The sequence below is a fragment of the Grammomys surdaster genome, unplaced genomic scaffold (assembly GCF_004785775.1).
Source record: "Grammomys surdaster isolate TR1022 unplaced genomic scaffold, NIH_TR_1.0 128, whole genome shotgun sequence".
In the NCBI taxonomy this organism is placed as follows: domain Eukaryota; kingdom Metazoa; phylum Chordata; class Mammalia; order Rodentia; family Muridae; genus Grammomys; species Grammomys surdaster.
In genome coordinates this window covers 4,222,784-4,236,665 of record NW_021604586.1, presented here as the reverse complement: position 1 = coordinate 4,236,665, position 13,882 = coordinate 4,222,784, and the positions used below count along the sequence as shown (strand labels likewise).

Here is a 13,882-nt window from a genome sequence, read left to right as displayed (position 1 = left end):
CACACACACACACATATACAAACACACAGCCATACATATACACACATATACACACAGGCATATACATACACATACACACACAAGCAAACACACAGACACACAAGCAAACACACAGACACATGCGTACATACACACACATATACACAAGCATACAGGCACGAGCGCGCAGACATGCGCGTACACACACACACACACACACACACACACACACACACAGGCATCCTTCCTTCCTTCTACTGATGCAGATGACAGGCTGTCCAGCAGTCTGAACACGACAAGTCAATTACGAAGGCTCCCTGCCTCTTTTGCTCTGGGGAGATCGTCTGGACACCTGAAGGTAAGGAGGAAGGAGGGGAAGGTCCCCAGGGAGGTACCCAGGGCCCTTGAGAAGCCACCACCTAGATCAGTCAACAGAGCGAAGGACAGGTAGAGGCAGCTTGCTTCTTTTCTGTACTCTATGTTAAACAATGCAGACATATATGTACATATATATGCTGTTCATGTATATGTGTGTATATGTGTATATATGTGGATGCATATGTATACATGTATGAATATGAGATATATATATATACACATACATACATACATACACACACACATATATGTATATGATGAAGTGGCTCCCTCAGGCCTCAGGTACTACTCTGGCCCACATATCCTGGCGTCTGTGCCCACCCTGGTTACCCAGGAATCTGACTCCATACCACCAGGGCCCTGGGCTGTGCTGTCTCTTCAGGCAGAGCCCACAACCCCTCCCCTTCTCCCATGAATCAAAGTGACTAGAAGCAGGGACAGACACAGCTACATCTCTTCCCTTAGCTCCCATGTCTGGATAGCTATGACAGTAGATAGTCCTAGTGTCCCAAGAGAAAGGACATGGCTGGTGGGAGGTGACAAGGGAGGCAGACAAGGACCAGGCATATGGGAGGGGAAATGCCAGCAGCCCACAGGGGAGGGCACATGGGAGCTTCATTAGCAGCTGCTGTCCAGGCCCCCACGGTTTCCTGATAGCTGCACTCCAGGTCCTCCCAGACAGCCTGCGATGGTGCTCCCGCCTTCACACTGGATCCAGCTTTGGAGATAGGTTCAGATGAATACTTGTGGTCCAGACAGGAAACAAACCCACCAACAAGGACCACACGGAGTGGGGCCTGCAGGAAGGTGCTCCCGTGTGAAATGCAGGCTATGTAGGTGGGTGAGCAGCCCCTGAAGGGTGACCTAAGCTTCCCAGGGATGACTTTATGCAGTTTTGCCTCAACCCCCTTGAGCATTCATGGCCACACCCATGCCAGGGACCAGCAGAAGGCACCCAAGGATCTCCTTGGAGGGCATGAAATCCCAGGAGCCCATTGGTACAAGATGGACAGAAAAGTAGAGGCCACTGGGGCCAAGAGGAGGCAGGACACAAAACTGGATGCTTACTGACCTGACAGCCCAAGGCCCAAATACTACATGGAGATACACACCGCATCCACATGAATGCATGTGTGTGCACACACACACACACACACATGCACACACACACACACACACACACACGGCACCTTGAAATCTGACCACTACCCAAGATACCCAAGGATATCAACACTTCTGCTGTCTGTCCCCTTTTACAGATGAAGCGTCCTCTGAGGATCAAGGAGACCATTTAGCCAAGGTTAAGAGTCCCAGGTCCTACGGTCCATACAGAACCACCCTGCTCTATGTGTGATAGACATATATCCACACACTGCACTGGCTGTGTGGTGAAGGGCTGCCTACAAAGGGTTCAGAAGGATGAATAGGAGTTAGCTCGGCAAGAGAAACAACCAAGAGATCAGGGAAGCCACAGATGTGTTTAAGAGAACAGTCAAGATGGAAAGAAAAGCAAATGAATGCCCGCACACAGTGGGTACTCAATATGTGTTTGTCCGTGTGGGTGCTGGGTGTGAGAGTGCTTTGGCAGGGCTAAGGATGCAGTCTGGCTTTGTCCTGTCCTACGTGTGCCTGGATGTGTGTACAAGCAGCTCTGGCCTCACCTCCCCCCCCATGTTACACCCCCACCCCCCACCCCCGGGACAATGAAGATGGCTGGGAAAAGCAGCTCAGGAAACCAAGGCGGGGAAGCTGGCCCACTGTGCATCTTCGTCTGGATTTTACCCTGGAGGAGGGGAAGAGGAGGGGAGGAGGAAGGGGACAGCTGGGAAGCTGGCTGGGGAAGGTGGGGGTGGGGACAGTGTGGGGACTGCAAGCTCAGCCTCAGGGAGGGGAGGCCTCTGGAGAGAGGCAGGGCTGCCGCTCTGATAACCTTCAGCCCTGACCTCATTTCCCGCAGTGGCTTCTGCAATTTCTTCCAATTTTCCACATAATTAGCTGACCAGGAGATGCAGGCCCCGCTCTGAGGCAGGAAGAAGCCAGCTGCTCAGAGCCGGGGGTAGGGGGGTGTGGCAGAGAGCAGGGCCACCCTTCAGGCTCTGTTGCTCAAAGCAGGCAGGAGGTACAGGGCAGGGTGCCGGCAGAGTGGGGCTGGGATCCTTACTGCTCAGAGCTGGTTGTAAACCAGCTTGTATGCCGCAGCTCCCGGCCAGTCCTCACCTAGGGCGTCTAAGCATGCATGCACGCACCCTGGGGTCAGGTTAGGAGTCAGACAGAATGTATCTAATCTACCAGGGCTCCTGGTGTCCCTGTCTTATTCCTTAAAGGGGCAGGAGGGGCAGCATTGGGAGACAGTGCCATTCCTACCCGTCGTGTGACAGTCAGTGATACATGTCCCACCGCGGTCTTGCCATCTGTGAAGTGGGCATAACCAGGATACTATTTGTTGGCGTGAACACAAGGAGATGGGACCCCTCAGCAGGAGCCTCCTGCTGCACAAGTGGGTGGGGCCATAGGTGGGTGGGGCCATAGGTGGGTGGAGCCATCGTGGGGCCAATGGTAGGCCTGGAGTATGAGCCTCAGCTACCACCTCTGTTCCCTCCCTGCTGGGTGAAGAATCTGAATCACTGTCAAGAGGCGGGGACTGAAGAAGGAGATTACTCCCCGTGGCCCTAGCATTCATCTCTCATTCCTTAGGCCTCAGTTTCCCCAGTAAACTCCACATCATGGTGTGACACACACCCAGGACCTCAGTTAGAGCAGGAAGGGGTCATACAGCCTCAAGGTACCAGGTGGCCAACAGCTCCCTCTTCCTAGGAGAAACACCTGGCATAGGTGGGCTCTGCCCCGCTGGCTCCTGGCACAGGCCTGCGTCTCACCACAGAAGCCACCTGTTTCTTCCCTCAGAACCAGCGCCACAGCCTGGAATCCCTCATTCCCAACAGTCAAGAGTTCACACTATAAATACTCCCAGCCTAGCAAAGGATGGTCATCCAAATTCCACAGCCGGGGTCAGAGACGCAGCCCTTCACCGTGACCCTGAGACTGGCTGGCACCTTCTGGCTTGGCCCAGGTGGCTCCTCACTTGTGTGACATGAATGAACCCTGAGGCCTCTGGGATTTGGTGACACTCAGACACCTGTTTTCTGTGTTCAGCTGAGTGCTCCAGGGCCTGATGGGAGCTAATCTTCTGTAGAAATTCAGTACTCTCTGTGGATTGAGATCTTTCAGCTCTGTCCACATCACAGGGGAACTGGCGGTCTGCCATTTATAGGCACAGTGGGTTTCAGGCCCTGGGTGATGTGGCCTTGCTCACCTCTGACCAACAAGAGTCTGATGGGCTGGCCCTGGGCAGGCCTGCCACAACCTGCTTCCTCAGAGGCCTTCACAGACAACCTCACATCAACAAGCCTGCCACACCAGAGGCTGGCGCAGAGACGTGCGCTAATTAGCTGTCATAACCAAAGCATAGGCCTGCCCCCCCCCCACATACACAACAATCTCACCCGGTCACCCTCTGCCACCGAGTGTCACCGTGCAATAAAAGGAGTTGTGTTCAAAGAGGGCTCACTGACAAGAGGCTGGGCAGCCTTTGGAGGCGGAGGGAGCCCGCCTGCCGCTCGCTCGTCAGGGAGGACAGACATGGGAAAACCACAAAGCACAATTAGCCTCTGCCAGTTCTTCAGAAAGGCAAACTGTGCACTGGGTTCTTCTGAGCGACCGTGGGGGATATGGGGCAAGGCGGCTCTGGAGTCCCTGTTTCTGCCCCAGCTATGTGACCATGGGCACATGACCACTCGGTACACCAACCACCAGAGGAGGTGACTGTCACTCTGCGGGCACCTGAGATCTCCAGAAAGAGTGACTTCTCAGGTGGATACTCCAGGCTATGCTCCCCAAGGATGCAGACCAGGCCTCACTTCCCTTTAATTTTGCAGCTGGAGGCCTAGTCACAGATGCTCCTGAGAGAAATAGATACAGAATCCCGAGTCTTTCTCCCCATAGCCTGGGTCCCTATGACCACAGGATGACAGGACAGGCTGAACAAGCAGAGCACAGAGGGTAGGCTAGCATCCAGCACCCAGGCAGCTCCCTGGAGATCACAAAGGCCCTGTGGGTTAGCCTGTTGCTGTGGAAACCTGCCCCTTCTGGAGAAGCCCAGTGACTTGATGTGTTTGGCTTGAGGATCAAGGTCTCTAAGGTTAAAGCTACACGTGAACACAGAGTGAGGGACCACAGGGCCTGGCCAATGAGAAGACTGTTCCAACCTCATGTGCTCCTGGAGGGGCAGAAGGCTGCTACGGTTCTTCCGTGGGTGGGCCCGGCGTGGGAAGACATTCAGCCTTTGCAGACACTTCCTGGGAGGGCAGCTTTGCCTAGCCCTTCCTAAAGCCTGGTCCTGAGCTTACAGGGGTTCACTATCTCTAGTCTCCTGTCACCTTCACTGGTGACAGTCACCGCATATGCAACTGACAGCTGGAGCCACTCCCAACCCATCTCTGGGTTGCCTGTGAAACCCACTCAGTATCTAGCAGGACCACACAGCCCTGCATTCTATGCCCTGTAGCTGCTCATCCTACGATGGCCATCCCAGATGCTTCCACGGGCCCCAGACGAGGCTCCTTCTTCTGTGCAGCACCAAGCCAGTTGCTTGCCCTCTCTGTGCCTCACTGGCTGGCCCACACACTGGCTGTTCTTAGATCTGTGTCTCTTCACACTAGAGACACAGCCTTTAGTTGTGGAACTCTGTAACTCGCAGGTGTACCAGACAGTAGGGCAGGACAGAACACATAGCAGAACAAAGTGCTGCTCATAGTAGGCCAGGCTCAGCACAAAGTGGGGCTGCTCAGAAGAGTATCCTGGAGTCCCCTAAGATATCCAAGCTACCCAGGCACCCTGCCCCTGGTTGCTGCTGCTCACTGTTCTCCAGCCTGGCCCCCAGGGCCACTCCTTGGCCACTTGCCCCACATTCCTGGCCCTGAGCCCTGGCAGCCCCCAGCGCAAATCAAGAGTCAGCCTGGACTCCAGAGTCTCAGGATCTCTGACCCTCTGACAGTTCCCTGTCTGCCTGGCAACCCAAGGGCCTCCCACAAAAGGCTCTGGCCTGTAGAGATGAAGAGAGCCTGCACCCACTGACATGCTCAAAGATTACCATGGCAACAACACAGCAGCCAGCTGGCAGGAGTTGAGGGGGCACGGAACAGCAGGCGTGGGTTCCCCCGGGAGAGAATCAGGCAGCTGGGCACAGGCCATGTGGGGTTGGGACTCATGCCCATGAGTGTTAATGAAGGGCAGGTGCTTAGAAGGCAGTGTGGGGGGCCCCACAGTGGGGTGACTTTACCTTTGTCCCCAGGGTCAGCCCCAGCCACCCCATTGTTGAGAAAGAGTTGGCGTAGAATCCCTCCCTCTTTGGAGGCCAAGGGGCCCAAACCCACTTCTTTACCTATAGAGCCTGCCTTCCTTGGTGACGGCCACTCTAAGGAATAGAGGGACAAACAGGCTCCTCAACTACCCTTTCACGGAGCCTCAGGAGGCTCTACCTTCTACACGTGGCCCAGGAAGGCCCAAGAAGCAGCCACAGAGGAGCCTATCCTTATTCTCACCTGAAGCCACTCAAGAACCCAGTGCCCAGCTCCAAGGTCATCACGGTAGGAAACTGTTGACCACAGCAATGACTCTGTTCCTGCCACATGCATCCCACTGCAGGTGAGCGGAGGGGAGCCCCTGGGAGACCAGGGAGAAAGCGTACAGCCCACCTCTCTCTCTCTCTCTGCCCTTCCCTAAAGTAGCTGAGGTAGTCTTTGCTCCTGGCCAGGCCTCCCCGGTACCCCATGTACGTCCCACCCAGCTCCTCCAACGAGGCCCTCACTCCATCTACTCTGTAATCAACCAAAGGAGGTGCAGGAGGGAGGGGAGGGTCCATGGTTCCCCAGGCACCCACAACTACCCTGCCCAGCTGGGGCTGGAGATGACAGTTCCTGATGCTTTAGGGGAAGAACCAATATAAAGCCATCTGACGCCACCCTCTTCTTTTCTTTCTTTCTTTTTTTTAAAAATTATTTATTTTATGCACATGAGTACACTGTAGCTGTCTTCAGACACACCAAAAGAGGGCATCGGATCCCATTACAGATGGCTGTGAGCCACCATGTGGTTGCTGGGAATTGAACACAGGACCTCTGAAAAAGCAGTCGGTGCTCTTAACCACTGAGCCATCTCTCCAGCCTCCTTCTTTTCTTTTGATGAGGACAGTTGCTACAAGATGCTTACCTGGAACGCCATTTTGTTCATCTTTTAAGACTCACCGACCAACTTATCAACGCACACAAAGTCACTCTCCTTGTGTCATGTGCTCTGTGTCTTAAGACTTGGTAAATACACACACACCACACACACACACAACACATACACACGCACACAAAGCTCCCAACCTAGACTGTTCTAGAACCTTCTTCTCAAACTCTAAAACTAACACAGAAACCACCTGCCTTGTCTGGCTGACCTCCCCGTGTCCTGCCCACGCCAAACCAAAGACCTACACTCCCAACTGTGGGAGCAGAGCCAGCCAGCAGAACGCCCATTAACAGCAGAATGTTCTAGATCAGCACTACCCAACACAGCAGCCGCCAGCCACCCGTGGATACAGGACACTTGAAGCTCAGTGGTACAGCTCAGATCTGAGGTTTGTGTCGCGTGTCATTTAGCAGAGTGCTTGCCTAGCACGGTGACGCCTCGCCTCGACTCCTAGCACCGCAAATAGTCATAAAGATTTTAAATAAACTCTCACGGCCACACACGTGGCTGGTGGCCTCTGCTGACCGGAAGCTCTTGAAAAGAAAACCTTAAAGTCCTGAGGCCAGAGGAGGGTGAGTGGCAGACAGAGGCCGGGGCTGAGCACACAGGTGGGCTAGTAAGTGCCCTGGGGTGGGCACACAGAGGTGTCGCTGGGCTGGCGAGCTCCTCCAGGGGCACAGTAACCCTGCGGCTTCCAGGCCGCACAGAGGCACTGAGGAAGATTCAGAACCATGGGCTACATAGAGGTGGACCCAGCCAGCTGTGGGCTGTTTCTCTCCTCGAAGCCAGTTGTCCTAGGTCCTAGAGGTGATGGATCTCCCTCCCAGGAAAAGCCTACTTTCAATCTTTACCTGTGACCTCTGCCCTTGAGAGCTTTCACCAGGACAAGCCCCCGGAGTCCCAGAATGTTTGCAAGGAGGTTGATGTTATTTATTTTAAATTTGTGGCAGGGGTCAGGGGTGGGGGTCAGGGGGAGGCACAAAGAGGCTCAGAGAGTAGCCTGAGGTCACACAAGATGGAAAAGCAATGTTGGTATCATGCCAGCCCTAGAAGAGACCAAGGCTAGGAGGCCTGTCCTCGGGGCAGTGGGCCTCTGTCCACCAGTGTACACTGTGCTAGGCCCTCAGGCCTTCTGAGGCAGGCGGTGGCTCTCGGCTCTCAGGTCTCCCGTGCAATAGGCGGGAGCAGAAGCCTCTGGAAGGGCTGAGAGGCCCTCAGGAGGTGCTGACAGGAGCCTGGGTTTCTGCCACTCCCTCCATCCTGGCTTCTCACTCCCGCTGCGCTGGGAGCTGGGAGCTGGCAGCACCAACTGTTGCAGCTTCTCCCGCTCTCCCTGGCCATCTGCTCGGTGTCGGATCTAAGGCAGCAGGGCCCTGGAGAGCTGCTGCAGGGGTAGGCCACTCCCATCGTCCCTTCACCCAGTCCGGGGTTAACAGGGGACACAGGACTCAGCTCATGGCACAGTCTGAGGAGCAGAGCAAGCCAGATGTCCCACTGCCTCCAGCTGTGACTGGATGGTCCCCTCCCTTGGTCTTGGCAGTCATATGTGTGACAAGGTCACAGTGTGTGCCCTGAATGTAACTGGCTTGAGGGCCAGGGCCAGGGCCCAACCAGGCCCATCTCCCACCCCCTCAAGGTCAGTTCCCCTGTTAGGCCTGTCCCACCGCCAGGACCATCCATCAAACTGTCCCCTTGGCTAGACCTGTGGTCCTCAACCAGGCCCATAGCCCCGGATTCTCTGACCACAGCATCTGCCCCACCCACCTGTCCTGCTGCCTGAGTAGGAGTTTCTCCTGTCATCTGTTATATGGCTGACTTAGAACCAGAGCAAACAGGCTGGAGATGATGTATGAATGACGTAACAATTCAGAACTGTGGTCTTGAAGCACATGATTCACAACTCCAACTCTGAGGGCCTGGGTACCCTTCCCTAAATGGCCGCCATTCTGAAGACAGCCAAATACATTACCCACTATGTGCAGGGACAAGCCTGGGAAACTAAAACAGTCACGTCTGTAGGCATCTGAGCCAACAGCAGTGTCGGGGGGAGCAGCCCAGACAGGGTTCCAGGAAGAGGAAGGTGAGTCCTCAGAGCTAGGAAGGGGAGTCTCACTGGGCACCCAGGGCATCATCCTGTTCCCTGTGAGCCGAGCCAATTAACCTGACTTCTTGTGCCCCATGGAATATGTAGGTGATTAGCGGATGAGCCAAGGCCTGGCTTGCTGTAGTGTAAGGGTGGTGGTACAGAGGCACCCACAGGTCACCTCCATCTCCTCACCCCCCATGGAAAACTGGTTCATGCTTACCCCAGATCTAGCCTGCACTTCAACAAAACACTGCACTCTGGCTGCCTAGATCCTCCTTGACTGAGAGACCCCGGGCCAGCTAGCCTCCGCTCACTGTAGGCCTGTGCACAGCAGAGCCTTCAGCAAGGATCATACACACACACACTGCCTGATCCTTCTCCCACAGGGCTCTGGGACTCTTCTATCATCCGTAGGAACCCTTCCAGGGTTCTCACAGCCTGGACGCCCTCTGGTGGCAAATGTACACTAGGCGACTTGTGACTTCAGCTCCCAGCCTTGTGGACAGGTCCCTATTGCCTCAAATGGAGCACCCAGTAGGTGCTGCAGACGGCAGAGGCGGCAGCAGCCCTGACCCCAAGACTCCATCCTAAGTCCCAGCATCACGAAGTGCTGAAGTTCTGCCAGACCCACAGGGTATAGTGCCATCTAGTGTGCTGCTGGTCACATCCTGAGGCCCCAGGACAACAAGAGTTCCCAAACGGGGACAGAGTGACTTCGAGAAGACAGAGGTGCATACAGGGCAGGCAAGCTCCACAGCCTGCTCTGCTCTACAGCCTGCACCTCCACGGGCAGCACATTCCGGGAGCATATGTTCACCATACGCTTGCCCGCCATGGCATCCTCAGTGCTCGGTACAGCCTGCTGGTGGAAGCAGGCCTCTGCCTGGAGCCTCCTAACTGTAGCAAGGAGCATCTGGGGACTGAGGCTAGGGTGTCACCTCCCCCCCATGGAACAGCATCTGCTCTATCAAGGCCCCACAAAGGAAGTAGTCTGGGAGCCCACGTCATAGTCATAGGCGACACTGACAAGGCTCAGAGGGGCCAAGCACAGAGTTAGAGGTGCACAGCATACAGGGGGTTTGGGTCCCATTGGTTTCTACTGTTCTGGTTATGTCTGTCACTTGGGAAGGGGGTGTGTGGTTGGGACACGGGGCTATGGGACTCACTCAGGAGTCTTGGGTGACTGCTCTGCTGAATGACCGCCATGCCCCCAGAGCTTCATAAGTCCCTCTTATCCCACACTCATCAAAACCTTCAGGTCATTTGGGGACCCTTGGCCTATTACTGACAATCTTCCCAAACTGGGTTCTCCAGAGCCCTGGAATCTGCAGGCAGGCTTGGGGTTTGCCCAAGGGGTAAGAGGGGACCAGAACTGACGTCAGTCTCATAAACCAGAGAGAGCCTGGTCATGACAAGTCCCTAAGTGACAAGAGAGAAGAGAACATTCTAGAACAGTGTTCTAACCTTCCTAATGCTGCAACCCTTTAAGACAGTTCTCCATGTGATGGTGATTCCCCTCCCCCCCCACACCATAAAATTAACTCATTGTTACTTGACAACTGTAATTTTGCTACTGTTATCATTTTGATGTAATTGGGTGGTGGTACATGCCTTAATCCCAGCACTCAGGAGGCAGAGGCAGAGGCAGGTGGCTCACTCAGAGTTCAAAGTCAGTTTGGTCTACAGAGAGAGCTCCAGGGCATCGCAGGCTACACAGAGAAACCCTGTCTTCAACAAACAAAAAATCCGTAATGTGACTATTGGATATGCAGTATGGTCCTAGGCCACCCCATGAAAGGGGTCGTGACCCACAGGTTGAGAACCGCCGTTCGACCGTTTCATACCTTGAAGGAGGAAGATTAACAGTGCTGGGGTGGGGGATGTGGCTCAGCAGGCAGAGTGTCTGTCCAGCACACACAGCCAGGGGCAGTAGTTGCACACATGAGATCTCCACACTCAGGAGGTGGAGTCAGGAGCGTCAGGAGTTCAAGGCCATCCTCAGCTACTTAGCAAGTTTGAGATTGGTCTATTTTATATAAGACCCTGTTTTAAAAAAAAAAAAAACAGAAAGAAAGAAAGAAAAAAGAAAGAGAAAGGAAAAAGGAAAGGTCTGAATTCTGTTTTAGTCATTCAGTGCTGTGGCTCAGACTATAGAGATAGAGACCCACCAGAGAGAGAGAAAGAGAGGGAGAGGGGGAGAGGGAGGAGGAGAGAAGGGGGAGGGGGGAGAGGGAGAAAAAGGGAGGGGGAGGAGAGGGAGATGGGAGAGGGGGAGGGGAAGGGAAGGGGAGGAGAGAAAGAGAGAGGGGGAGGGGGAAGGAGAGAGAGACAGAGAGACAGAGAGAAAGAGAGAGAGAGAGAGAGAGAGAGAGAGAGAGAGACCCATCTCTCTAGGCCTTGGCATCCTCACTTCTAAAATAGAGTCTCATGACCTGGTGCCTCTAAGGGGTGTCTCTGAGTCCAGAGAACAGGGTAGGGGTCCTGCAGAAGCCACAGGGGTGATAACCTCCCAGGAGGATGGAGTCAGGGAACTGGGCAGGGGAGATGGGACAGTGTCTATGCCAGGCCACCGTCAGCCACTGTCTCCTAGGTACAGATACCAGAAGGAAAGGTCTGCAGACCTCCCAGCAGACAAGACCAACCTGGCCCAGGCCCTCTCAGGGGTCTCCCTTGGAGAGGCAGGCCAGTGCTGAAGAGTCTGTCTCCTGCTTCTGGCATGATGACCTTAGGCCTGGCATCTGCTGAGCCCAATGGCACAGAACAGTAATATCTGCCTCTTGCTGGCCCAGGTGACAGGTGTCACGTCCAGCAGGAGCTGACCTTACTGTGTAAGGGGCAATGAGGCTGACCTCAGGCTTGGTCACTCACCCTGTGTCTCCCAAGTATCCATTCCATTGTCCATTGTCAGTGTCATACTGGTGGCTGAGAGACAAGGGCATATGAAACAGACAGGTATCCTTCCCTAAAGTGACAGGCTGTGTGGCCCTTCAGAAGGACAACCACAAGGGCCTAGGACGGCTAGAACGGACTGCTGTGACATATTCCAAGGCCACTCCTGGGTGTGCGTCAGAGAGAAGGAAATATGCATACACACACACACACACACACACACACACACACACACACAGTATGTCAGCCCTGACAAGGACAGCCTAGAGCAGGTAACTTCAGAGGCAGACAATGGGCTATGGCTGCCAGGGCTGGGGAGGGAGGAATAGGGGACCAGCCACTCAGGAGACAGGATTGTGTTTTTGGAGGGCAGTGGGAATGTTCTAGAATTAAACTGGTGATGGCCGCACCATGTTGTGAATATTCTCAACCACTGAATACACTGAGTGGGTGGCTTGCATCGTGATCTGTGAGTTATATCTCAATAAGGCTGTCATAGAGAGAGAAAAAAAAAGAAAGTAAAACCCCACTTACAGCTGCTCTTACAAATGCCAGCCCCACACACGGGAGCCTGCTGAATTATAAAGCCAACAGGAGACAGCACATACTGTTTTTATGATCAGAGACACAGGAAGGTGCTGGCAGGGCTCTGCTTCCACAGGCGCCAAAGCAAGGGAGGTGGAAGCCTGCTCTGCTCTCAACAGGCTTCTGGGCTCCTACACACACACACACACACACACACACACACACACACACACAGAGCCTGCCTTGATCTCAACAGGCTTCTGGGCTCCTACACACACACACACAGACACATACACAGACACACACAGACACATACACACACAGACACACACAGGTACACACAGACAGACACACACAGACACACACACATAGCCTGCCTTGCTCTCAACAGGCTTCTGGGCTACCTACACACACACACACACACACACACACACACACACACACCTGCCCAGCCCAACAGGAGGCCTGGAGACACCCTGTGCTCTGTGGTTGCCCAGCTGGACCACATGTGCAAAGGAGCACTGCAGAGTGTACTGACAGCAGGGAGAGGGGGCTGGGAAAGGTTTGACAGTATCAATGAAGCCAGGAGTGCAGCCGGGCAGCCCGAGCTCTCTCTCTCTTGGAACCCAGGGGAGAGGCCTCCTGCAGCTCCGCCCCTCCTGGGTCCCTCCCCTCTCTGGCCCCACCCTTTCCATGCCTGGGAGTTCTTTGGCGCTTACAGCCGTGGAACCCAGGGAAATGATCAGGTTGTGGGAGGGGAGCCTTGGGGCCATGGACACTGTCCCTCTTGGTACGGTGTAGCTAGCTGCTGGTTATGAGGAGGCAGCTAGCCTACAGCCTGGGGAAGATGTATCTCCCAGTTGTGCCTCCTGCTAGCTAAGCAAAACAAGGGTTATACTGACCCTGCATGGCAGTGTTCAGACACCCAGACCTCAACAGGGAGCTGACTCCTTCAGACTCTCTTCTTGGAAGTTCCCGCAAATACCCCAGATGGGTCTAACTGGAAGGGACACTGCCTAGCTGGCCACCAGATCAAACCAGCCCTGACAATGACTCTGCACCCAGAGAGAGAAGTGGGGTCCTTAAGGAAAGCCCTTCAAATCGAGGGATGGGGTGATGGGGACACGGCACTGGCACATTCCCTGCAAGGTTCCAGCCAAGACGAGGTTCCCAGAGGACCAATGCTGGTGTGTAAATATTAGACACTTCTGTCTCCTTTGAGACCAATTACACAGATCATGGCGGCTCCCCCAGGACGCTGCCTTCCACCCACTGTACCGTCATTAACAGTCTATTAGGAACAGCTGCTTGGAGAGGGGGGCGGGAGAGTGGAGGAGAAGCTGGAAGGAGGAAAGAGAGAAAGAAACGGAGAGAGACAGATAGGGAGGCTAACGGTGATCTGGAGACATGGAGACAGAAACATTAAAGATGTAGGAGCCAAGAGGACAAGATAGAGAGACAGGGGTGGGGGGAGATGGAGATGGGGAAATATGAGAGGTAGGAGATGGGATCGGAAGGTGGATACACGGGAGAGGAGAAGAGGGGGGATAGAGGTGGGGAGATTGAAGAAGAGAAAAAAGAGGAGGAAGAGGAATGAGAGGAGGAGTGAGAGGAGGAGGAGGGAGAGGAGAAGAAAGAGGAGGAGGAAGAGGGAGAGGAGGAAGAGGATTGAGAGGAGGAGGAAGAGGGGGAGGAGGAAGAGGATTGAGAGGAGGAGGAAGAGGGGGAGGAGGA

General features: G+C 54.5%; 1 protein-coding gene across 2 annotated transcripts in view; it reads right to left on the bottom strand.

Moving 5' to 3' along the window:
* Nucleotides 1-13,882, bottom strand: part of Gse1 (Gse1 coiled-coil protein) — a 360,992-nt gene that overhangs the window by 293,861 nt on the left and 53,249 nt on the right. The gene's annotated exons all lie outside the window — the stretch shown is intronic.